General features: G+C 44.7%; 1 pseudogene across 1 annotated transcript; it reads right to left on the bottom strand.

Moving 5' to 3' along the window:
* Positions 1-10,455: 10,455 nt before the first annotated feature.
* On the bottom strand, positions 10,456-11,368 carry LOC308655889 (olfactory receptor 13G1-like; annotated as a pseudogene). Its single transcript has one exon. The product of its transcript is annotated as an olfactory receptor 13G1-like (transcript).
* Positions 11,369-13,501: the final 2,133 nt, after the last annotated feature.

Raw genomic sequence — 13,501 nt, 5'->3', positions numbered from 1 at the left:
AGAAGACAGGATTTAGCTGCAGATAGTTAAGAGCTAATGGTTCTATGGAGTGAGAGGAAAGTTGGATAATATAAAATAAAAAGTCTTATTTCAAATTACAAACATTAATAGAAAAAAATTTGTACAGAGATGAGCAGTTTTCTTATATTTTAAATTATCTGTAGTCTCTACATGCTAGTCACAAAATTACATTTTCAGTTACCAACATTATTGAAAGGACTTGCAGTTAATTCCTGGGGGATGAGGCAGAAAGTTTATCTACATTATACAGAACAGATTATTTGAGTCAATCTGCTGAAAGCCCCCATCATCTCCTTGTTCCTCAGGCTATAGATGACGGGGTTGACCATTGGAGTGAGGATGGTGTAGAAGACAGCTAGAACCTTGTCCTCTGCTGGAGAGTGGAGGGATCTTGGGTGTAGGTAAGTGTAAGCAAAAGGTGCATAGTAGAAGGTCACCACAGTGAGGTGGGTGCTGCAGGTGGAGTAGGCCTTCTTCCTTCCCTCCCCTGAGTGCATATGGCAAACAACAAGGAGAATATGATCATAGGAGCAAACAACTACAATGAATGGAAAAACCAGAAAAAGTGTAGTGCTCACAAACACTGTGTACTCATAGACCCAGGTGTCCATGCAGGCCAGGGTCAACATGGCAGGGACATCACAGAAGAAATGATTGATGATCCCGGATCTGCAGTAAGGGATAGGGAGAGCATATATTGTTGAGAGCCACAGTTTAGTCAGAATGATGCCTGGCATTGTTGCCAGAGGGAATGATTGAAAGGTGACCCTGCTCTGGGATTAGGGCGGCTCCAGGGATTAGGGTGGATCCTGCTGGGAATAGGGTGGATCCTGCTGCTTCAGGTGCCCTCTACTTTGGAGTTCCTGTTGAGTTCTCACGGGGTTCTGAGAGAATTGGTGTGCTGTCCTCCTCTGTGGTCCGACTGGTGTCGAGAACCGAACTGGACCGCTTCTCTCCTCTGTCTCAAAGCCGGAACCCAGCACTAAGCACGGCCATTGCACCACTGGCAGGAGACCCAGAATCCGCATTGCTGCACCCCTGCTCCGGCACCTCGCCGCTTCCCAGCATGCGCCGCAGACTCCAGCTAGGGGGCGGTCCGCCGATCAGGCAATGCGACCCTCCGTGCGGAGAAATCGCCCGCGACCGAGCCCCCGCAGCCGAACCTCGCGCGATGGAAATCCGCCCACTAGATTCTGGAGCACCTCAATTTCACTGGAAATTCCCAACAAGATAGCCTTCAGCTGTTTCACCTCGTCTTTCTCCCGCACAGTGACGCGGTGCACTGGGGTGATGCACTCCCTTCACCGCCATCTTCCTATACCCCCCATAAATAACTTTAAAATTCTAAGAGTATTGGTATGCTAGTAATCACATATTTGGTTTCTTTTAATACTCTTTTAATCTTGTAAAGAATGTCTTTTATAAACATCCTTTTTATTGATTGACCATAACATGGCAAAATGTGTAGTCACTGTTCCTGAAAAGTTATTCAAATGATACAACCAGAGATAATGAGAAATTCTTACAGAATTTTGTAATAGTATATATTTTGGATTAAAGAAATTTCATAGTTGTTGGAGTGCCATGAAATTAATACTTGCTGTAGTTTATACTTTTTCTGTATGTTTCAAATCAGGTGTGTACCATTTGTACTGAGAACACCACAGAATGAACTATCCAAAGTCCATTGATTTTAATATGTGTTTTGGTTTGTAAACAAATTATAGTAATTTCTTGCACATTTTGGAAATTAATTATATAAGAGTTTATGTATCTGCTCATAGATACAGTATGTAAATAAAAATGTCATTCACAAGAAAATAAATAAATAAATAAATAAATTAACCTTTCCTTCTTTTAAGTTGATTACTTCAGGATTTTTGTCACAGTGATGGACAACATAACAACACAGAAAACTAGTACTGAGAAGCCAGGTTGTTGCTTTGAGTACACCTGGTAAAGTTGTCCAGAGCCTTTGGAACTGTATTGTGGGAGGATTTGGGAAATCTGAGAATAACAGGTTAGAAAAAGCTGGATTGTTACAAGCATATCTTAATCTGTGATTCTGGTGAGGGTTTTGAAGACCAGGCAACTGATGGCAATGCAGACAGCAGAGGCTGTGTGCTCGAGGTTTCCCTAATGGAGACCCTGCTGGGGAATGTTCTAGAGGCCATCCGTGTTACATCACAGCCTCCACACACACCAGAGGTTCAACAGGGTTAAAGTATAAACTCCTTTTGCCTTTTCTTAAGAAGAAAACCCATAGCACCCTGCTAGCACAAAGCTGCCTTGGGAATGTTCCCCTGGGATCCATGTCCATGTGTTCGGCCAGCAAGGTGCTAAGAGGCCAGGGCAGCAATGATCAGGTGAGGCTGTGGCAGCAGTTGGGAAAGCCTGCTGAGGGAAGCCACAGGCAGTGAGCCAAGGCACCCCAAGGGGAGGACATGTGGCTGCAGCCAGCACAGCCACAGGGCGGGACTGCCAAGCCCTCTGGAGCTCACGTCCTGCCCTGTGTGTCCAGTGGTCAGGCATGGAGACTCACGGCAGTCCTTCCTTGTACATCCCTGTTCCTCTACCTGAGATGGGAAGGTGCACTCTGCCATTGTATCCTGGAAATTCGTAACTCGTGTTTTTACTTTTTATTTTTACTGTGGTGTACAGCAGTTTTCTTGAGCCACAGAAGAAGTCTGTGAGCAATGCTGGGACTGTCAGGACTTTGGGGACTCTTGGAGATGGACCGAGTGTGCTTTGCATTATGAGATGGACATGCACCCTGGGGTGGAAGGCAGAACGCCATAGTGTGGATAAATGTCCCCTGGGCTCTGTGTTGAAGGCTTGGTGCCCAGGCTGTGGTGCTGGTGGGAGGTGGTAGAGCCTTCAGGAGGTGGAACCTTGTGGAAGGAACTGACATATTCAGGGGCATCCCTTGAAGGAGCTATTGGGACCCTGGGCTCTACTTTCTTTGTGTCTCTCTTTGTTTTTCTTTACAGTTGGCGCCCGAACAGGGACCCTTCTAAACAGACATGTTAATGGGGAAGGGAGTAGCTTACCGCCTGGAACAGGCTTTTGACGTGCATCTTTCATGGGCTGGTACTGAACCCTAATCAGTAAGCTATGGGAGATTCCCTATCTGACACTCAATGTTGTCATCATCATCAGGCTGAACTTTCTGATTTACTCTGCAAGGCTGCACATACTATAAGTAATGCTAACCTCACTGCTTTGCTGGCAGAAATAGATTCTTTTTGCCCCTGATACCCAGGAAGTGGTTCTTTACATTCAAAAGATTGGGAAGATAAGGGTAAAAGGCTTCATGAGGAGCCACAAGATCCTGTGCTTGTGCTGCAAGCTTGGTTTCTTTGTCAAGATGCCATATCTAAACTTAAGCTTTATAATTCTCAGACCATGCTCTCTTTCCCTCCCATGCCCAAACCGCTGCCCCCTGCCACAGGCAGAGCCTCCTGGGTGCATGTCCCCTTTAAATCATCACTGATGCTCCCACTGCTGTAGGTAGCAGCCATTACCTCACCCCTCTAAATGCTGATTTAACTAAAAGTTCACAGCAAATACAGGAGGAAAGAAAGGCTCATAAATGTCTCATAAAGCTGTTTGTCCTATTAGGTTGGATTCCGCTCACGCCAATTAAAGCATGAACAATTTTTAAAAAAAGAAAAAGAAAAAAATAGTAACTCTCCAAGAAAAATTATATAAATTGCAACACCATGCTTTAGGAGAATAAATTTACAAAAGAAAAAATGGTCGCAGCAGTTTTCCTTACTTCCTGTCTTCTGCTGGATCTCTCTCCTAGCCTTATATTTAAAATGTGAATTACAGGCCTACAAGTTTACCAGGCTTATGAAAAAACAGTTTAGACAAAAGACAAAAAGTGTCCCTTTTCAGTCTAAGCCACTTGGCTGGCTCTTATCTGTGTTCTGCCGGCTTTCTTAACCAGCTCCTCCCTAATGTCACAGCTCAGAAAGAGGAAAGTAGAAAGATTCCAAATGTACAAGTTTTCTTTTTCAAAAAGCATTTTTTTTCCCTGAGAATTTCACAGAATTCCACCTGACTCTTATCTGAGCTAAAGGTGCACTCTGATCTGATGAAGAAGTTAGTATTGAGGCCACGTAAGTGTTTTAATACTCTGCATAAGTTAATGTATTTTTCTGATCAGTCTTGTTTTATCTAACTATAAAGGTTTCTACATTCTGTCCTTGTCCAGAGGCCAATTTCTCCAGGGTTAGTTCTCAAATACATTCAAAATTTTCTTTTAGTAAAATCCTTAGGAGGATATAGACATGGTGATGTTGAGGATAAATCTGATAACCATCAAGGACAAATATCTGGCTATCTGAAACCTTCAGTGTTCATCATGGCTGTTGGATTTTATACCTGACATTTCCAGTTGTACAGACCTGCCCTATATCTATGTATTAGGTACTTAATATCAAAATTGCCATTTAGACAAATAAGCACTCATAAATGAAAATTTAAACAAAAAAATGGATACAAATAATTTAATTCAAATCAAGTAATCAAATAAAAATATGGATATCTTTAAAATTCCGACTCATAAATGTTTTCTAGGTGGTTAGACAATTAATAAAGTGTTAAGTTCTATAAATCTCTAAAATGTAATGTAATATTCATTGCTTCTAAAATTTTTCTTCAATGGGAAAGAGATGATTAATACTGTTAATTACATTTTTCTGATATTTTAATTTTTTAACAATTAAAATGAGTATATTAAATTCAACATAAATGGGACTAATCTTCATAAATATTGTTTCTTAAATAAATAAATTAAAAATTACAGCTTATGCCCAATGGATCTCTCCTTCTTCCTAGTTGTGAAAGAAACAAGACCCTGCCTCCTTTCTTTATTTAACTCCTTCTTTAAAACAGGCTTTACCAAAAAAATTAATAAAAAGTTATTAACAGTAATGGTGGATTGACTTCCTGTATCTAATGTGTCATTGTTATTAATAATCTTTGTTAAAACACCTTGTGATTTTTATAGCAGTAGTTGCTAATTATAATACAAAATTATATATATATATATATATATATATATATATGAAAATGATTATATTCTCCTCATTTTTTAGGCTGCAATATTTTGCCTTTTGCTAATATGTATGCTCAATTAATTGCTGATGATCATATTAAAATTTTATCCTTAACAAGCAAGGACATTCACATTTTATACCTAACTTATGGAAAAACTTTACTTCTCTAAAACTTACAGTTTTCCTCTACTATCAAGCTGTATTAACAGATTTTTTTTAGCACCAATTGCTTTTCACCACCTCTTGATGGCCAATTCTCTTTGTTATATCAGGTTATACATTTCCCCTCTTCCTTAATTTTTATCATTCCTCTTATATATGGGTTAACAAATACAGACAGAACTAAACAAAGGGGAGTAATATCTATTTTTATTAATGAAAAATAACTATCATACCCTACCTCAAACCTCTCCACAGCAAGCTGAATTAGTCACCTTTATCCTGATGCTGAGGTTATTTTCTACTACTTGAAACATTATCCCAGATTCTCAATACATAGCTAAACTTGTTCCTCATATTTTTATAGTTGTGTTATGCCCTCATTTGGATTCCAATTTACCATCTCTTTTATTTTTACCCTTTAAACTCCTTCACAGCACCGTAAATCTCCTCTCTTCCTTGCTCATATACACAGCCACACCTCTGTCACACACTGACAGAGGGTAACACTCACACGGACGAAGCATGAGATTCCCTTTCCCTTCATTTCCAGATGCTGTAAAATCTCATGCATTTCTTCATCCAAACCCTTGCTCACTAGTAAAGATGTTTCCATTTCTTCCCAACAGGCTCATCTGTGGTCAGTAACTGTTCCCCCACTTTCCAGTCTCCTGTGTGGGAGTGTGTAAATCATGGGCCTGTGTTCCAGTGCACTTTGACAAGTGGATATGACCTGTTTCCCTCCTTTTCATACTTGTACCTTTCTTCATGTTTTTATTGATAATCACTCTGGGTTAATTGGGGTAGTGCCCACAGGTCTAAAAAAGTATCTACTTACTTTTCTTATTTATTACTCTACTTTGCCACTGTGGGAAAGCCTAAAAAATGGATAATGCCCCTGCATACATATCCTGTGGTTTTGCACAATCTTATACTCACTAAAATATAATTTAACCTATAAAATTCCTGACAAGATCTAATTAAGTAAACATGTTTTGCCCTGAAGACATATCTCTTAAAACAAAAACAAAAACAAAAAAGGGATCTAGACTCTCTCATGTTAATAATGCCTTGAATATTGCTTTATTTACAGTTAAAGCACTCAACATGCAATACAAAGTTATTACTCACAAATGCTCATCTGCCTTAGATAGTCATTTTATTCCCAAACATCCATTGCCAAAAAATTTATGTAAAATATAGGGTTCCACCAGACCCAGGGTTAGAAGACCCCATGCCTCTCATCTCATGGGGAAGGATGGACTGCTGTGCCCACACCAGCAGGTCCTGTGTGGACTCCAGCTTGGTGGGTGAGACTTGTCAATCATGAGTTGGCATCAGGGACTTCACAACCCAATCCCCAAGTTCCATTTGGATGAGGAGATTCCACTGAACCAAAAGACAAACACTGTCTTCAAAAAAGAAAGAACAAGAGGGCCCTGTGATATTCAACCTCCAGTGATTTGGGAAGATAAAAAATCATCAACAACCTCAGATCAACGGCTGTTGGCTAAAAAGGGGTTAAAACACACTGCAGAAAATTTGGCCACTGCTTTGTTTGCCAAACTTACCCACAAAACTCTGTCAATGTTTTGATCCTTATGATAATGTTGTTGTGCTGATCTACCTCAGCTATGGGGAAATCCAGAAAAAATCAGACTCCTTGTTCATAAGTGGATGTTTCCCAGTACTGGGATTGTTATGTTAGGCTTGTTACTGTTAATATCCTATTTTTTTTGCCTCTGCCAATATTAAAGAGAAAACAAATGTTATTCATCCAAAAGGCCATACAAAACAAGAAAGGCGAGCTGTAAGGATTCTGGCTGTGGAAATGTACAAGGCGCCTTCCTCTGGTAGGCAAACTCCCGGAGGGTAACAGGCGCCCTGTTATCCACTTTGGAATATTCTACAGTTTCTCCCTGGAACTAGTAAGATAACTAATATATGCTCAATGCTAGCTGCTATAGCAATGTCCTTGGAAAGGGGCCTCTGTGCTAGAGTCTTATCAGCCTTGACCTTGATCTCAGACACTCAGCTGGGAATACAGGAACTTTCTTAGACACCACTGTGTCGCTGCACCTAAACCTGCCCATACAACAGTAACGTCACACAATGAGTAAAACGAACGGATGATGACAATGACCTGATGTAACCTATGGATATGAGTAAAGCTGGCAGCTCAGATGAGCAGCCCCTTTTACTCTGCTCCTGCACCTTGCTCATCTGTGTGTCTTCTAGTTTTTCTTTGGTCTCTCTCCTTTGTCTCCTACCCACCATGAGGGGAGCAGCCTCCTCTAGCTCAGCCTTCCCACCATGATGATCTGTCTCACCACAGGCCCCGCAGCAGGGAAGCCAACCAAGCATGAACTGAAACCTATGAAACCATAACCCTTTCCCTGCTCACTTCAAGGTCATCCTCTCGGGTGTTCTGTCATAGCAATGGGAAGCTGAAAAACGCAATGAACCACCGTTGTACTGAGACAGTGAATGTTGGAAGTCTTTTTGGTTACTACAAAGACTTCCCTTAATAAGGCCCTGAGGTTGAATATTTAAAGAACATCATGGATTCAGAAGATTTTAAACAAGTCACAATAATTGAAGTGACTAATTAAAGTATCACTCAAGTAACTTGTCATCATTTTTGAGACAGATTCATTAAGTTGCCAGGCTGGCCTTGAACTTGTGGTCCTCCTGCCTCAGTCTCTCCAGTCGCTGGAACTGCAGGTATGCATCCCACACCAGCCTTCCAAGTGAATTAATGCAACTCCTTGCGGAAAACAAATCCACCATACACATTGATCCTCTCTATTCCCGTTCACATAGCCACAAACAAATGGCACAAAGCACTCAAACCATGCTGTCCCTTACCCTGAAAGTTGAAATGACCCCTGAGCCCACAGTAAAGATGGATGTTTGTGCAATTTAAGGTGTTAGCCACTGTGTATAGAGGGAGTAAAGATAGAGCTCCGACTCCACCCAGCCGACACAGCCTGTAGGTGCCCACCCAGGACCCTGAGCAGAGCCGACTCACCTGCAGCTGCACACCCAGGACCTTGGGCAGGTAGATAGCAGCGATCAGCCTCCTCCTGGGCTTCACCAATGCATGTTGGGTGTGACGGGCAGCTGAGAATCACATAAGAGCCTAAATACAAGGAGGTGCCATATCTGTATTTACATATCACATAGCACATGACTCAGTGCCCTCTGTGACACTGACAGAAAATAACATGGAAGCAACAGTAAAAAGTTCTGAGAGTTGAGAAAACATTCTGTTTGAAAATTTTCTACCTCAGTGTTTTCTGAGAGGAGCTGGTAGTGAACCCAGGGCCTTGTTCTTGGTAAGCCTGCACCATGCGAACCGTTCCCCATCCCCACTGAGGTGTTCAAACACTAAGGGGAAAAGAAGAGTGTCTGGAGATCTGTGGTGAGGTGTGGTGAGGTGAGGTGTGGTGAGGTGTGGTGAGGTGAGGTGAGATGAGGTGAGGTGTGGTGTGGTGAGGTATGGTGAGGTGAGGTGAGGTGAGGTGAGGTGATGAGGTGAGGTGAGGTGAGGTGTGGTGAGGTGAGGTGAGGTGAGGTGATGAGGTGAGGTGTGGTGTGGTGAGGTATGGTGAGGTGAGGTGAGGTGTGGTAAGGTGTGGTGATATGAGGTGGGGTGAGGTGAGGTGTGATAAGGTGAGGTATAGTGAGGTGAGGTGAGGTGAGGGGTGATGTGGTTTGGGGTGGGGTGGGTGTGGCGACTATGGGTGACAATAGCTTTGGTGACTGAAAGTAGCTGAGAGCAGATACTGAATGTTCAGATAGATGGTGAGTGTGAGGAGCCGCACACACTGCCCAGCTGGGTGTGACCATTTCCCCATGTGAGCGTGCAAAGCCTCAGGCTGCTCACCACAGCTGCGTGGCTTCAGTTTGCTGCAGCAGGGCTGGGAACATGCTGGGAACAGGTGCTGGGAATAGGTGCCGGTGCGCTAGACAAAATAACCGCACTCACGGCTCTTCACTCCAGACAAGGGGCGCACATTCATGCGATTATCTAGTCTGTTTTTTCCTGCAAAGATGGGCCTGTCTATCAGTCTGACTTGTCTGTTTGGGAGGATAGCGCAGTGGAAGAGGGTGCCTGTGATGGACTGAGGGACAGCTGTCACCCTGAAGAGCTCAGAGATGCTGTTGTCCTGCTCATGTTGGGTCAGAGAACAGCGGGAGCCGAGCCGGCCACTGATGTGGAGGGAAAGAGAAGCAAGACCCTCCATAGACACCATGAGCACAGATGTTAGCGGGTTGCCCACACCTCAGGAGCGAGCAGGGTCCCTTGGCAGAGACGAGAACCGCTGTGTCTTCACCAATTACTGCTTAGTGACCTTCCTCCACCTGTGTCAAATCAATCACCTTATCATAGCCACTCAATCTCAGGGAAAACCCCCATTTCCATGGCCCTTCGCCAATTCAACCCACACAATTCCAAGTAAGTCCTCTTCACAGCCACCGTGTCCCATAGGCTGGTTGTGGCCTCCCACAGAAGCCTGGCCGGTGGCCCCATGAGCCTTCACGGTGGCCTTCACTGCAGGGTACCATGCGATTCACCCTCTTGCCATTAGGTGCAGGTTTACTAAGAATTGATGTTAAGTACACAAAGCATTTTTAATGATGATTTATAGTTCTTGTATCCATTGAGTAAAAATTCTAAAGCAGGCAGCAATGAAACGATGGTATTATTTTAATAACTGTGGAAAATTCATCTGCATAGATTTAAAAATTACTGCCTCAAAAGCTTGACTGTGACATGGATTTCAAGGAGGGAAAACTGTGCTGTTCTTGTGACAAATATTTTCCACAGTGACAAAATATATTTCTCTGCTGTATAAATTGGGGTTGACTCACAGACTAGTGCATTCTTTCACATCAGCAGTGACATTCATCATGTATGCACGTGGGACACGCAGGCTGCTGTAAGTCACTGTGTCCATGCACACAGGAGAATCGTAGGTGTGCATTTTACGCACACTGGGAGAGTGCAGTGAGGTGTGTTTGTGAGTGTGCTGTGTGTGTGGCATCATAAACATGTTCACAAGAGGAGAACGGAGTTGTGGAGAAGACCAGGGACAGGAAGAAGCATCAGGAAGGGAAACTGGGGACAGAGCTATGAAAGCCCCTCAAGTCTGAGACGTGTGACACCGACTCCAGAGGAGAGAGGTCATGCCCCCTGAACCCGCTAATGCTTCAAAAGCACCTTCCTGACCCCTGCCTGCATCTCCTTGTTGCGGAAGCTGTACACAATGGGGTTCAGCGTGGGCGTCACCAGGGTGTAGAGTGCAGCCACCACCTTGTCCTTCTCGAAGGTGTAGCTGGAGGCAGGAGGGATGTAGGTGTAGATCACGGGGCAGTAGTAGAGGGACACCACAATGAGGTGGGACGAGCAGGTGGAGAAGGCCTTCTTTTTGCCCTCTGCGGAGCGGATGCGCAGGATGGCCCTGATGATGAAGCCGTAGGAGATGCAGGTCAGCATCCCCCACAGCCAGGGTGATGTCAGCTACGTACACCATCACCTCGTTGATCCTCACAGGGCTGCAGGACAGGGCCAGCAGTGGGGGTATCTCACAGAAGAAGTGGTCAATGGTATTCGGCCCACAGAAGGTGAGCCTCAGGATGAGACCCGTGTGCACCCAGGAGTTGGTGACGGCGATGGCCATGACAAGGCTGAGCAAGGCCACGCACGTGCAGGGGTTCATGATGGTGCTGTAATGAAGGGGGAAGCAGATGGCCACGTAGCGGTTGTAGGCCATGGTGGTAAAGAGCACCATCTCGGCCCCCAGGGACCAGGTGAAGAAGAAGAGCTGGGACATGCAGCTGCTGTAGGAGATGGTGCTGTCCGTGGACAGCATGGTCCACAGCACCTCGGGGATGATGCTATTGGTGCAGACAATGTCCACGATGGCCAGCCCCAGCAGGAGTATGTACATGGGCGTGTGCAGCGCGGCATTGCAGATGATGGCGACCACAATGAGCATGTTGCCCAGGAACGCAACCATGTAGATGAGGAGGAGGACACAGAAGAGTACACCCTGCAACTCTGGGTTCTGGGTGAGCCCCAGCATGATGAACTGAGTGACCACGGTGTGGTTCATCCTGCCTGGGACAGGTGCCAGGGGCTGCTCGGTGCACCACAGGGGTAAAGGACCCGGGGGTGTTGCCAGGGCACACTGGGGAGGGGGTTGCGCCTTGCGATATGAATATGGGTTGGTGAATGCCGCAGCCCGAATCCCTTAGGACGGAGCTCTGGTGTCCAGGCAGGGTCCTCTACTCTCCAGGCGGGTTCCACTTTCTGGTGCGTGGTCTTCCATGGAAGACTGGAATAAACTAAAGGCAGAGGTTGGGGAGAAAATACAAGAGAAATAAATGACTTAATATGCTCCAGTACTGTGGTTCTGTGGCCTCAGCCACGCGTCTGAGAATGATTTCCACTTATGTCCTAATACACACGTCCTGTGCAATGTAAGCCAAAAACATGCACCTCGGTCATCCCGCTGACTGCACGCAATTCAGGTCTTACCTGAAACACACCTGAGTTGGAGTATCTGCAACAGTGGAAGCTGGCAGGCCAATCAAACTGGCAGCCTTTTCAGGGAAAAATGCCCAGTATAATATTTTGAGGCTGTATATTCATGGAATCACGGGCAAATCTATTGTAATCCAAATGATAAGCAATTCAATCAAATGTCTGGGTTGGCATTTTTCTCCAGTTTGATAAGTAAATTTCTAACATTGAATGAACTGATTATGTGTTTTGCTGTCATATCATGTTAAAGGAATTATCCTTAAAAGTGTTAAGACCTAGATTTGTGTGTTTGTCATTACAGCTGTAAATTAGCCATTTCACCTCTGTAAGCTTCAGTTGCATCTTTCTAAAAACTGCATAAATTTATATGATATTCCACATTACGTAGGTGATCTTCTGAAGGACACCTGAAGGATAGGGGCAGCTGCAGACTCTTCCTGAAACCAGTCATGAGGACTCCGGACGACCTGGTTCCGTGCTATCCAAACATCTCCAGCATTCTGTCTCCTGCCTGCCCTTAGCCTGTTGTATACGTTTCTTTTTATGCACTGACAGTCACTGACATGAGCTCCCATCTTTCAGCACTAGAGCAATCCAGGGAAACTGGGAAGAGTGTACAAGCAATTGTAGATTCATTATTTTCTTGTTTTACCAATGTCCTTGATCTTTTCAGAGATTGGGCTGTATCTCTGATATCTAAATTTAAAAAAGCTTAAATAAAATCGTCCTTGCAAGGACCCCACCTGTGTGGTTGCTGCCTCAAGCCCGCAGTCACCTGTGTTAAATAAACCCAGAGTGCCGAGGCTCTGTGTGTAGCTCCTCAGACTGGAATGCACAGGTAAAGCCCTGGGAACCTGCCTCTCTGCCAATCACTTGTCATGGTGTGACAAGCTGTGGGGGCCACTCCAGACATGCTATCCTTTTGTTCTCACTACCTAAGGAGCCTTTAAATCTCCTGTCTCTGTATAGTGAACACAAAAACACTGCAAGAGAGACAGTAACCATGACTGGGAGCACCAGTCTCCGGTGGAAGGGCCGAGATGGGCACCTGGGTTGTCTGAATCCAAAGAAGTTGCTCTTGACCTCTGTTAGACCCTCCACATCAGGCAAAATCTCAAACAGGGTGACGAATGCACACAAAACCTAATTATGCAGAAGTCTGAAGGCAGAGGGGTGCTGTGTTAAGCATGAGAGGGGATCCTGAGCAGGAAAACGCAGACAGGCAGTTTGAACTTGGCATTTAATTTAAATATTTGGATATTACAAGGATATGTAATGGAAATGATGACAATTAATACTTAAGATATCGAGAGCTGAATGCTTTCAAGTGATGTGAGGAGGTCTTGGCCTGCCTGTTTCACTTTAATAAAAAACAATACATCCACCAACAGAACAGGGCAGAAAGCCCAGCAATAAACGCAAGTACCAATAGTCAGCTCACTTCTCAGGGTGCCAAGGTATGCCCCGGGGAAGGGCAGTCTGTGTGACCATGTGAAGGACGGAGCTGGACCCTACTGAAGCCCTACTCAGAAGTGGATGAGGTGGGACCTGGAATAGGGGAGCCTCTGGAACCCAGCCTTGGGGGTCTGGGCCGCCGACTGGGTGTGTTTGGAGAGGATGCCAAAGCTCAGGCTCAGGGCCAGACAGAGGAGTGTGGATCCCTAAGAGCACAGAGCTCCACAGGGCAGAGGACACAGTGGGC

This window comes from Spermophilus citellus (assembly GCF_964194105.1).
Source record: "Spermophilus citellus genome assembly, chromosome: 1".
Classification (NCBI taxonomy): domain Eukaryota; kingdom Metazoa; phylum Chordata; class Mammalia; order Rodentia; family Sciuridae; genus Spermophilus; species Spermophilus citellus.
This window is presented reverse-complemented; position numbering and strand designations above follow the sequence as displayed.